A 13,316-nucleotide genomic window follows, 5' to 3' on the forward strand; every position below is an offset into this window, starting at 1 on the left:
CGCTCCCACCGTGGCCGTGTTTACACGGAGTCGAGTCGGGCACGGCTTCAGACACAGGTTCATGAACTTGTGTCTGATACCGATGGTGAGGCCTCGTGGGAGGGGGAGGAGGACATCAGATATTTCTCTGACGAGGAGTCTGATGGCCTTCCTTCTGATCCCACTCCCTCCCCTGAAAGGCAGCTTTCTCCTCCCGAGAGTCTGTCTTTTGCGGCCTTTGTCCGGGAGATGACTACGGCCATCCCCTTCCCGATGGTCGTGGAGGATGAGCCCAGGGCTGAAATGTTTGAGCTCTTGGACTATCCTTTTCCACCTAAGGAAGCGTCCACAGTACCCATGCATCATGTCCTAAAAAAGACATTGCTGGCGAACTGGACCAAGCCTTTAACTAATCCCCACATTCCCAAGAAGATCGAGTCCCAGTACCGGATCCATGGGGACCCAGAGCTGATGCGCACTCAGTTGCCTCACGACTCTGGTGTGGTGGATCTGGCCCTAAAGAAGGTTAAGAGTTCTAGGGAGCATGCTTCGGCGCGCCCGGGCAAGGACTCTAGAACCTTAGACTCCTTTGGGAGGAAGGCCTACCATTCTTCTATGCTCGTGGCCAAGATTCAGTCCTACCAGCTCTACACGAGCATCCATATGCGGAACAATGTGCGGCAGTTGGCGGGCTTGGTGGACAAGCTCCCTCCTGAGCTAGCCAAGCCATTTCAGGAGGTGGTCAGGCAGCTGAAGGCGTGCAGAAAATTCCTGGCCAGAGGGGTATATGATACCTTTGATGTTGCATCCAGGGCCGCTGCTCAAGGTGTAGTGATGCGCAGACTCTCATGGCTGCGTGCCTCCGACCTGGAGAATAGGATCCAGCAGCGGATTGCGGACTCCCCTTGCCGAGTGGACAACATTTTTGGAGAGAAAGTCGAACAGGTGGTAGAGGAGCTCCACCAGCGGGATACCGCTTTCGACAAGTTCTCCCGCCGGCAGACTTCAGCATCTACCTCATCAGGTAGACGTTTTTATGGGGGAAGGAAGGCTGTTCCCTACTCTTCTGGTAAGCGTAGGTACAATCCTCCTTCTCGACAGCCTGTGGCCCAGGCTAAGCCCCAGCGCGCTCGCTCTCGTCAGCAGCGTGCGCCTCAGCAAGGCCCCACGGCTCCCCAGCAAAAGCAGGGGGTGAGCTTTTGACTGGCTCCAGCAGAGCATAGCCGACATCAACGTATCCGTGCCGGGCGATCTGCCGGTCGGGGGGAGGTTGAAAGCTTTTCACCAAAGGTGGCCTCTTGTAACCTCCAACCTTTGGGTTCTTCAAATAGTCCGGCAAGGATACACCCTCAATTTGGCCTCGAAACCTCCAAATTGCCCACCGGGAGCTCAGTCCTACAGCTTCCAGCACAAGCAGGTACTTGCAGAGGAACTCTCCGCCCTTCTCAGCGCCAATGCGGTCGAGCCCGTGCCATCCGGGCAAGAAGGGCTGGGATTCTATTCCAGGTACTTCCTTGTGGAAAAGAAAACAGGGGGGATGCATCCCATCCTAGACCTAAGGGCCCTGAACAAATATCTGGTCAAGGAAAAGTTCAGGATGCTTTCCCTGGGCACCCTTCTTCCCATGATTCAGGAAAACGATTGGCTATGCTCTCTGAACTTGAAGGACGCCTACATGCACATCCCGATACTGCCAGCTCACAGACAGTATCTGCGATTTCAGCTGGGCACACGTCACTTCCAGTACTGTGTGCTACCCTTTGGGCTTGCCTCTGCGCCCAGAGTGTTCACGAAGTGCCTGGCTGTAGTAGCAGCGGCGCTTCGCAGGCTGGGAGTGCACGTGTTCCCCTATCTCGACGATTGGCTGGTGAAGAACACATCCGAGGCGGGAGCTCTGCAGTCCATGCAGATGACTATTCGCCTCCTGGAGCTACTGGGGTTGGTGATAAATTATCCAAAGTCCCACCTTCTCCCAGTGCAAAGACTCGAATTCATAGAAGCTCTGTTGGATTCTCGGACGGCTCGTGCCTATCTTCCGGAGACAAGGGCCAACAATCTGCTGTCCCTCGTCTCCCGGGTACTAGCGTCCCAGCAGATCACAGCTCGGCAGATGTTGAGATTGCTTGGCCACATGGCCTCCACAGTTCATGTGACTCCCATGGCTCGTCTTCACATGCGATCTGCTCAATGGACCCTAGCTTCCCAGTGGTTTCAGGCTGCTGGGGATCTAGAGGACATGATCCACCTGTTCACGGGTTTTCTCAAATCCCTGTACTGGTGGACGATTTGGTCCAATTTGACTCTGGGACGCCCTTTCCAAATTCCTCAGCCACAAAAAGTGCTGACAACGGATGCATCTCTCCTGGGGTGGGGAGCTCATGTCGATGGGCTTCACACCCAGGGAAGCTGGTCCCTCCAGGAACAAGGTCTGCAGATCAATCTCCTGGAGTTACGAGCTGTCTGGAACGCTCTGAAGGCTTTCAGAGATCGGCTGTCACATCAAATTATCCAAATTCAGACAGACAACCAGGTTGCCATATATTACATCAACAAGCAGGGGGGCACCGGATCTCGCCCCCTGTGTCAGGAAGCCGTTAGCATGTGGCTCTGGGCTCGCCGTTACGGCATGTGGCTCCAAGCCACATATCTGGCAGGCGTAAACAGTCTGGCCGACAGGTTGAGCAGGATTATGCAACCTCACGAGTGGTCGCTCAACTCCAGAGTAGTGCGCCAGATCTTCCAGGTGTGGGGCACCCCCTTGATAGATCTCTTTGCATCTCGAGCCAACCACAGACTTCAGACTTCAGGCCCACGGCAGACTGGCATCGGATGCCTTCCTACTGGATTGGGGGGAAGGCCTGCTGTATGCCTTTCCACCCATACCTCTGGTGGGGAAGACTTTGTTGAAACTCAAGCAAGACCGAGGCACCATGATTTTGATTGCTCCATTTTGGCCGCGTCACATCTGGTTCCCTCTTCTTCTGGAGTTGTCCTCCGAAGAACCGTGGAGATTGGAGTGTTTTCCGACCCTCATCACACAGGACGAGGGGGCGCTTCTGCATCCCAACCTCCGGTCTCTGGCTCTCACGGCTTGGATGTTGAGAGCGTAGACTTTGCCTCTTTGGGTCTGTCAGAGGGTGTCTCCTGTGTCTTGCTTGCTTCCAGAAAAGATTCCACTAAGAAGAGTTACTTCTTTTTATGGAGGAGGTTTGCCGTCTGGTGTGACAGCAAGGCCTTAGATCCTCGCTCTTGTCCTACGCAGACCCTGCTTGACTACCTTCTGCACTTGTCTGAGTCTGGTCTCAAGACCAACTCTGTAAGGGATCACCTTAGCGCAATCAGTGCATACCATTACCGTGTGGAAGGTAAGCCGATCTCAGGACAGCCTTTAGTTCGCTTCATGAGAGGTTTGCTTTTGTCAAAGCCCCCCGTCAAACCTCCTACAGTGTCATGGGATCTCAATGTCGTTCTCACCCAGCTGATGAAACCTCCTTTTGAGCCACTGCACTCCTGCCATCTGAAGTACTTGACCTGGAAGGTCATTTTCTTGGTGGCAGTTACTTCAGCTCGTAGAGTCAGTGAGCTTCAGGCCCTGGTAGCCCAGGCTCCTTACACCAAATTTCATCATAATAGAGTAGTCCTCCGCACTCACCCTAAGTTCTTGCCGAAGGTAGTGTCGGAGTTCCATCTGAACCAGTCAATTGTCTTGCCAACATTTTTTCCCCGTCCTCATTCCTGCCCTGCTGAACGTCAGCTGCACACATTGGACTGCAAAAGAGCATTGGCCTTCTAGCTGGACCGGACACAGCCCAACAGACAGTCCGCCCAATTGTTTCTTTTGATCCCAACAGGAGGAGAGTGGCTGTGGGGAAACGCACCATATCCAATTGGCTAGCAGATTGCATTTCCTTCACTTACGCCCAGGCTGGGCTGGCTCTTGAGGGTCATGTCACGGCTCACAATGTCAGAGCCATGGCTGCATCAGTGGCCCACTTGAAGTCAGCCACTATTGAAGAGATCTGCAAAGCTGCGACTTGGTCATCTGTCCACACATTCACATCTCATTACTGCCTGCAGCAGGATACCCGACGCGACAGTCGGTTCGGGCAGTCAGTGCTTCAGAATCTGTTCGGGGTTTAGAATCCAACTCCACTCCCCTAGGCCCATGTTTATTCTGTTCCAGGCTACACTCTCTGTTAGTTGGATAAGGTTTTAGGTCAATCTCAGTTATGTCCTCGCCGTTGCGAGGCCCAATTGACCATGTTTGTTGTTTTGAGTGAGCCTGGGGGCTAGGGATACCCCATCAGTGAGAACAAGCAGCCTGCTTGTCCTCGGAGAAAGCGAATGCTACATACCTGTAGAAGGTATTCTCCGAGGACAGCAGGCTGATTGTTCTCACAAACCCGCCTGCCTCCCCTTTGGAGTTGTGTCTTCCCTTGTCTTTGTCTTGCTACTTACGGGACTGACTAACACGAGCTGGTTCGGGCGGGAAGACATGCGCAGTGCGCATGGGCACGCGAGAGCTAGCAAAGGCCTTTGCTAGTGAAGTTTCCGATTGGAGGGGCTGCCGTGGACGTCACCCATCAGTGAGAACAATCAGCCTGCTGTCCTCGGAGAATACCTTCTACAGGTATGTAGCATTCGCTTTAGCAGTGAACGAGAAGGGTGCAGATAAGAGAGATTTACTCAGTGAGCAGAGTTCCCAGGGAGAGAAGAGTGAAGAGGTACTGAGGAGCTGCAGAATGAATGCACTTGTAAATCAACAAGAGGAGTTTGAACTGTATGTGGTAACGGATAGGGAGCCAGTGAATTGACTTGAGGGCTAATATGAGCATAGCAAGACTGGTGGATATGTGTCATGCAGCAGAAGTTTGAACAGATTGAAGGGGAAAGAGATGGCTTAGTGGGGAGACATGCGAGAAGCAAGTTGCAATAGTCTAAGCAAGTGGTGATATGTGGATAAGGGTTCTGGTAGTGTGCTCAGAAAGGAAAGGATGAATTTTGGTGATATAGAGAAAGAAACGGCAGGTTTTAGCTATCTGTATGTGCAGAGAAGGGGAGAGAGGAGTCAAAGATGATCCCAAGGTTATGAGCTGATGAGACAGGGAGGATGTGTTACCCACAGAGATAGAGAATGAGGGAAGAGGAGAGGTTGGTTTAGGGGGAGAGATAAGCTCGGTCTTGGGTCATGTTTAGTTTCAGATGGCGGTGAGACAGGGCAGCAATGTCAGGCAGGCAGGCTGATACTTTGGCCTAGATTTCTGGTGTGGAGAGGTAGATCTGGGAGTCATCAGCGTAAAGGTGATACTGAAAACCATGGGATGAGATCAGAGTACCAAGGGAAGAAGTATAGATTCAGAAAAGAAGAGGTCCAAGGACAGCCAGTGATGAAGACAGAAGTAGTTGGTGAATGTTAAATCACAGGGGGATAAGTAGTTGTATAACAATTTTTAAGTCTTTGTAACTGAGACTGATCTTTCAAGCTGGTGCCCTATTAAGTTCCTCGCTCGGCAGGGTTGGATGCCTTGGCTGAACCCTGGCCTCTGGGCCTCCTTTATTTGTTCCCGCCTTGGCCCTTGATAGGGCGAGTACTGCTGCAAATTCGGCTGCACCAGGGAGTGGTGATTCTCATTGGCCCTGGTATGCGGACCTCCGGCGGATGCTGGTGGAGGCTCCTCTTCCTTTGCCTCTGGTACCAAACCTGTTGACGCAGGGCCCGGTAACCATGGAGGATCCCTGCTGATTTGGTCTTACGGCATGGCTATTGAGAGGGCGCAATTGAGAGACTAGGGCTATTCTAACAGGTCATCCCTACTCCCTTGCAGGCCAGCAAGCGGTCCACTTCTGTTGCGTATGCCCGTATTTGGCGCCAGTTTGAGGCCTGGTGTGTTCCAAAGGCGATCACACCCATGCGGGCTTCTGTCACGCCGATTCTTGACTTTTTGCAGGATGGTGTACAAAAAGGCTTGGCCTATAATTCCTTGCGGGTGCAAGTGGCAGCATTGGCATGCTTTCGAGGGAAGGTCACTGGCCTCTCCTTAACTGCGCATCCAGACATTACACGGTTTCTTAGAGGGGTGCTTCGGCTCCGTCCTCCCATGCGGGCACCTTGTCCGGCTTGGAACCTGGGGCTGGTATTGAAGGCTCTGTAGGATTTGCCCTTCGAGCCGCTGCGGCGGGCTTCGGAGAAGGTTATGACTTTAAAGGCAGTCTTCTTGGTGGCCATCGCATCGGCGAGATGGGTGTCTGAGCTCCAGGCGCTGTCCTGTCGAGACCCATTTGTGCAATTTTCGGAGTCCGGAATAACGTGTGCCTACGGTGGTTTCAGCGTTTCATCTAAACCAGCCTATTTTTCTGCCCTCCTTTTCTAGGGAGGAGTTTCCAGAATCCTTTGGGCAGTTGCACCTTTTGGATGTGCGCAGGACTCTGTTGCAGTACCTGCGAATGACTAATGTTTTCAGGACCTCTGGTTCATCAAAAACAGGTGGTTCCTTAAACAAATTTTGTAATCTCTCCTCAGAATAACTGAGGCGCTGAAGAAGACTCTTCGGCTGGTGGGGTTTGGGGACCCCCGCCAGCAAACAAGGTACTTCATGCAGCGGCAGGGCGGACAGCGACGGTGGGGGAGTGTTGGTGGCAGGAGGGGGGGGGGTCAAGAGGGTCGTTGGCAGGGGGCCAGGGCTGAATCTACGGGGGCCCAGGCCCCACGTAGCTACGCCACTGGTTTAATCGTGACAATGAGTTTGAGAAGGCAGCCTGGGTGGAATTTTCAGGTCTTTATCTGCTGTTATTTACTATGTTATATAAGGATAACTGTGTAGGCACTGCATTCAGATCTAAGGATTTGTTGCAGATATCTTCCTATAGGACACTAAATTTGCATTGGCTTAGGAATGGAGCATTTTTGGTCATTGGACCACTTGATGGAATAAACTTCCTGATGTCTTGGGTAGTTATGGATTTATTTTGCTTCCATAAGAGGGTGATGGCATGGCCTTTGAGATATGACAGTAAAAAGTATCGGGGGGGGGGGGGGGGTGATTAAATTCAGGGTAGGGAGAAGGGTGTTGGTATTTGGGTTTTCAGGCTAGCAACAGTGAGTGTGCATGAGAGGTTTGCATACAGTGGAAGTAGCAGTACTTGTAAATACCTTTGACTATCCTAAAAATATAAGACTTCACTGTTCAGAGATTCCTCTTTAGTAGACAACATATCTTAAGTCCAGTCTTTCCTATTTAAAAAAAAAAAAAAAAAATTATACATCAAGGCTGTGGTTTGGTATACAGATGGTCCTCATTTCCTTCAGTTACTGCATATTCCAGTTATGTGCTTTCTTGGTGTTTAGCTTTTCAGTAAGTATAGATATGCAAATAATTGCAAGATACTTTACCTTTTTTTTTTTTTAAATTTTTTATAATTTCCATTACACTATTCCAGAACTTGTGGAGTAGTTGTCCATCAACCAATAGATGGAGATTGAGAACTGAAAACTGAGCTGAGACAACTCTTGACATCCAGTCCAACTTCAGTATTTTCTATCTTGAGCAGGTAGATGGACAAGCTTTTCAGCCTCTGGTTCTGAGTGCTTTGCTCCTGGTCCAGTTGGTTAATTAACTGATCCCCAGTTAAACTTTGCAGGTAGTTTTGAGTCTGCAGAGTCATATCTGGAGGTTTTCAGATCCCTGTTTCTGGTATCCTTCGAATTTCTCTTCGTTCCCTTCATCTCTCCCTTGTTTCATGTGGTGCTTTCCTTTTCCAGGACAACCTTAAAATAAAAAGTTTGCTGGAGAGCATGGTACAGACTTGGTCCTGAGCCTTTCTCATATTTGTTAAGACTTGTGGAGACTGAGCTTGGGGAAGCAGCAGGCAGAGGTAGTGGTAAGTCCAACTAAAGTTGACTCGGAACTGCTTGGAGACCTGCAATTTCTACTTTGTGCAAGGGAGGGATCTAACTCACCACTTGGGACATGTTGTGCTGCGCTTGTGATAGGGTGAATAGGAACACCCAGGAAGGCAGTTAAGCAGTGTTCCTAATGCCAGGATGTGCCAGCCAACATCAGGCTGTTATAGAGCATGTAACCCGGGTATCCTGTGGGACGTGGGGAATGTTCAACGGCAGCACAACTTCAGATTTGGCAAAACATCTGAATATGCTGGTGTCTTGGCTCTCAGGCAGGGCCGGTGTGCAGTTTGATGCGGGAGAGCATGGAAACAGGTGCATTTTGTTAGGACCAACTGGCAGTAGGCAGCAACTGCTGATCAAGTGCAGAGCATAGCTGTTTTACAGCCTCGAGGCCTGACTGCATTTCGCTGCATTGTTTTCTCTGGAGTTTATATTGCTCTTACACCAGGCCTATTTTCTGAATAAGAGACAGAGTTGCTGCAAAGTGCTTCAGTTTTTTGCCTTTGCTGTCTGTCCGGCTCCTAAGGTCTTGTTTAGACCTCTAGGAGTGGGCAGATGAGGGTATATCTGCTTCTCCCTCCTTCTCTGATGTGACCTTGGTCTATTCAGAGGAGCCATTAGAGGAGAGAGCTCCCTCCTGAGGAGAGGATGATCCAAATGTACTTAGGTGATTTCATAAAGAGGAGCTCAGTACTCTAATTTCTGAGGCACTGGTGGTGCATTCCATTGAGGAGCCTTCCATTTCTGCGTCAGGAATTTCATCTTTATCGATCATGATGAGGCTTAGAGGTTTTAAGGCATTCCTGATGCATCCAGACATTCAGGACCTGATTAAAGCAGAATGGGTGTCACTGGAAAGAGGGCCAAGAGTGGTAAGAGCCATGGCTCACCTCTCCCCATTAGTTCTGGAGGAGAAAGATAAATTGCAACTTCCCAGGGTGGACTTCTGGTTACAGTCTTTACTAAGACAACCACATTACTGGTGGAAGGGAGGATGCCCTAAAGGATCTACAGGGTAGAGAAGCTAAAAGGCTCACTGAAACAAGCTTTTGAAGTGTCCTCTTAGGGCCTTTATGCAACACAGTGCAGCTTGTTTGTGGCAAGAGCATGCCTGAAGTGGTTTCAGCAGCATGCAACATAAGATGAATGCCACAGTGTCCAGCTGGAAGCAGGATTGGCCTGCGTGGCGGATTCAATTTGACTTATGGGTTATGGCCTGCAGTATGTTTTTGGCTGCCACGGCACATTGGCATCTCTGGTTGTGGCACTGGCAGTGGTTGCAGTGTCACACATCTGGTTAAACTGACCTTTGCGGCAAGTGGCTATTTGGAGATCTCTAACTTGGTGGAAGAACTGAGGGAAACTAAGCCACAGCAGTTGCTGGAGGATAAGCCGAAAACCATCCATCCTCAGGTGGTTCTCAACCTTTATTTCAAGACAGAAACAGGTACTGGCCTGGTTGTTAGCAATACGGTCAGACATCCCACTTTAGGCATGTTAGTCTTCATTTTGTGTGACAGGAAGTCCACCGTTAGCTGGAGTGCACAGTGCCTCCAGAGCTTTGCAGTGATGCAAGGCTGGTCCACTTTTTTTTTTCTCCTATTGGAGGAAAAGGCTAAAATCGCATCAGACCAGTGGGTTCTGGATATTCTTACAGTAGGTTACAAGTTGGAGTTCTCCCACCTCGCTCCTCTTATAGTCTTTGTGGTCAGTAAATTGCTTGGTGCTCAGGACAGCGCAGAATGCCCTAGGCAGTTTTGCTCCCTTTCTCACAGGGGCCCTGATCTGAGTTTTCTCAAACAATGCAACGGCAGTGGTTTATATCAACAAGCAAAGTGGGATCCACAGTTGACCGATTGCAGTGGAGGCGGCCTCTCTCATGAATTGGGGCGGAGGAAAATTCTTCTTGTTGGCAGTTCGCATTTTGGGGTCCTTTAATGTGGAGGCAGATTTTCTCAGCAGGCACTCCCTGGACCTGGGAGAATGGGAGCTATCCAGCCAGGGGTTTCTTCTGATAATACTGTTGGAGTTCTCTGCTTCTGTACTTGATGGCGACAAAAAGGAATGGCAAAGTGCCCAAGTTCTTAAGCCGTCTGAAAGAACCAGGCATGATGGGGATAGATTCCATATTTGCAGCCCTGGCTGTAGATACATCTACTGTATGTCTTCCTCTTTGGCTACTTTGAAAAGGGTCACTCTTCACCGGGGTAGAATAATTCTTGTAGCCCCAGATTGGCTGTGGAGGCTGTGGTATGTGGACCTGATTTGACGACTGGACAAGGGTCCTCTCTGTCTTCCAAAGATACACAGCCTACTGAATCAAGGTCTGGTGCTTATGGAGGATCCATGCCCCTTTGGTCTTTCAGCTTGGGCATTGAAAGGGCTCTGTTGAGACGCAGGCTATTCTGATTCAGTCATAGCTACCTTCAGGCTCGGAAACTCTACATCCATGGCGTATGAGATGATGTGGAGGACATTCAAGCGCTGGTATTCTGAGCGTAGTCTCTCCCTTCTCTGCTCAGACGTGTGCACATCCTAGTGTTTCTCCAGGTGAGCCTACAGAAAGGATTGACGTTGGGTTCTCTAAAAGTTCAGGTTGCGTCTTTGGCCTGTCTTAGGGCCAATTACAAAAGATGTCTCTTGCGGCTCACCTGAATATCATTTGATTCCTACGGGGAGTGGGCCACCTATGCCTCCCTTTTGTACACCATGTCCACAGAGGAACCTTATTTTAGTCCTTCAGGCTGTTCAGAAGCCTCCTTTTCAGGCACTCCAGAAGGCCTCCTTGAAAGATCTTGTACCAAAGACAGCATTCTTGGTTGCAGTTGCATTAGCATGTAGGATTTTGGAGCTTTGGGCTCTTTTCATGATCCCTTTCTTTGCTTCTCAGAGGCAGAGGTCTCCCAGTACACGGTTTCTTTCTTTCTTCTGAAAGTGGTATCAACATTTCATCTCAACCAATCTGTGGAGCTCATGTCCTTTCACAGGGAAAAAGAGGCTTAGTATTTTGTAAAGTCCTCATTAGACATCTGGAAGTCACAAATGAGTTTCACAGTCAGACTGTGCTTTTTGGTAAACAGAGGCAGGAGGTGACATGTCAACATGGCATTCCTTTTGCCAAGCTCTACAGGGTGGATGTTGCAGCACACTTCAAAGCTAGTTTTGAGGCTTTGGTCCTCAGGGTGATGGTGCAGGATCCCACCAAGAATTGCTTTTGAACATACCACAGGTTCTGGAATAGTGGGAAGGAGAAATTGGGTATTATCTTTTCTTACCTTTAATCCTTCTCACTATTCCAGAGGCCGATCTGAGGTTTCTGAGACATTTAGTCAGTGCAAAGTAATGGGCCAAATAACGACAGTCACTATACCTGGTGCTTCCTGCATATCTTTCTTCTCTACAAAGTTGTGCACTAATGAGGTCCACCTGTTTGCTCATCTGGTTAGTGTTAGGTTAGCAAGTTGTTTTAAGTTGGTTGGTGGTTCTCAGGAGGTGGACTGGATGCCAGGAGATGTCTTGGCTCAGTTTTCAGTTCTGTCTTCACCTGTTGGTTGATAGGCACAACTATCCCACAGGTTCTTGGATAGTGGGAAGAATGGAATATGAAAGTGCAAAACCCCTAAGAAAGAACCTACACTGGCTCCCACTGAAAGAACGTACCACGTTCAAGATATGCATGATTGTTCATAAAATCATTCTTGGCGATGCCCCGACCTACATGCTGGACCTTCCACTCAGAAATGCTAATCCTACATGTGTACAAAGATGTGGAATGCACTACCAACTCACTTGAAAACGATCAACAAATTAAATAGGTTCCGCAAAGCTTTGAAAACCTATCTCTTTAACAAAAGCCTACCATGAGAACCCATAAGGACTTGAACACAACCCTTACACTCCTTTATTCAGAATGTCTCACTGTACAGCTGCATAACCAGATCCTCTTGTTTTCTTCTATCTCTTTGCAACACCAATTGTATTTCTTCCCTGTTATGGCGATGTAAGCCACATTGAGCCTTCAAATAGGTGGGAAAATGTGGGATACAAGAGCAATAAATAAAAATGGAAAGAAAATGATCAAGTAAGATCTAATTTCTTTTAGGACTGCATTTCGATCAAAATTTTAATCACATCATTAAAGGCATGTTTTTTTTTACCCCCACTGCAGCTCTTTGTGACTCTTAATTTTAATCACAATTAATCATACAATTAAGGGCATGTTTCTTTTCCCCCATTGCTGCTCTTTGGGTAAGTCATTTGACCGTCCATTGCCCAGAGTCCAAAGGAGTTGCAGTGGAAAAAATGAACATATCTTTAATCATGCAGTTTGGTCACAATTACAAATTTTAATCAAAATGCAGCCCTAAAAAAATTAAAAGATAAAAAGTAATGAAAAGATTAACACAGATTGAAAAATTATATATTAAAGAATCAAAACATGCAGAATAGCTAGCCTTAGTTTTTACAGCCTACTTCAGAAAAGCAAGCCTAACTAATTTGATATTGAATATCGTGTAAAACATTTGTATAGCGTTTTCAACCCAGTCCTGGGTGGGAACCCCAGGCCAGTTTGGTTTTCAAGATTTTTCATGCAAATTTTATTTTTGTTACACTTGTACCCCGCACTTTCCCACTCATGGCAGGCTCAATGCGGCTTACATGGGGCAATGGAGGGGTTAAGTGACTTGCCCAGAGTCACAAGGAGCTGCCTGTGCCTGAAGTGGGAATTGAACTCAGTTCCACAGTTCCCCAGGACCAAAGTCCACCACCCTAACCACTAGGCCACTCCTCCATATTTGCATACAGTGGAGGCAGTGCATGCAGATACCTTGAAAACTAAACTGGCTTGGGGTTCCCTGAGAACTGGGTTGAGAAATCCTGACATGATGATGTAACTGCAGAATTTGGTCTCACAAACTCTTTTTTTTTTTTTTTTTAATTACCATCAATGAAGTAACATTGTGATGGAAGGATCTTGCAGTGGCTCAAGGTGCCATTTTGGGATAAGAAAACTAAATCTCTAACCCAATGCTTCTCCACACAGTCCTTGGAGCCACCCAGCCAATCGGGTTTTCAGGATATCCATAATGAATATGTATGAGACATTTGTCGGCAATGGAAGGAGTGCATGCAGTTGTATCACAATATTAATTGTGGGAATCTGGAAAACCTGGCTGGGTGTGTCCCAAGAATTGAGCTGTGGTTCTAACCATGTATTTCAAAATATTTACCTTACTAGCTTAGACTTAGACTAATTCTTGCCACTAGTTTGGCATTCTGAAGTGGTCATTTGTAGAGTACTTCAGATGAATAATGTTTGATTGCTCACCTACTGAGTAAATGAAGGGGTTAGTTTATTGCATTGTCAATTTTAGCATCAAGCCAGCCTTCAATTTGAGTTCCTGAATATAAAATTCTTCCTTCTCCCTTCACT

The 13,316-nt window shown here is 48.4% G+C and overlaps 1 protein-coding gene across 1 annotated transcript in view; it reads left to right on the forward strand.

Moving 5' to 3' along the window:
* MYH9 (myosin heavy chain 9) overlaps positions 1 to 13,316 on the forward strand; it is a 390,958-nt gene that overhangs the window by 88,841 nt on the left and 288,801 nt on the right.

This window comes from Microcaecilia unicolor, chromosome 1, assembly GCF_901765095.1.
Source record: "Microcaecilia unicolor chromosome 1, aMicUni1.1, whole genome shotgun sequence".
Taxonomy (NCBI): domain Eukaryota; kingdom Metazoa; phylum Chordata; class Amphibia; order Gymnophiona; family Siphonopidae; genus Microcaecilia; species Microcaecilia unicolor.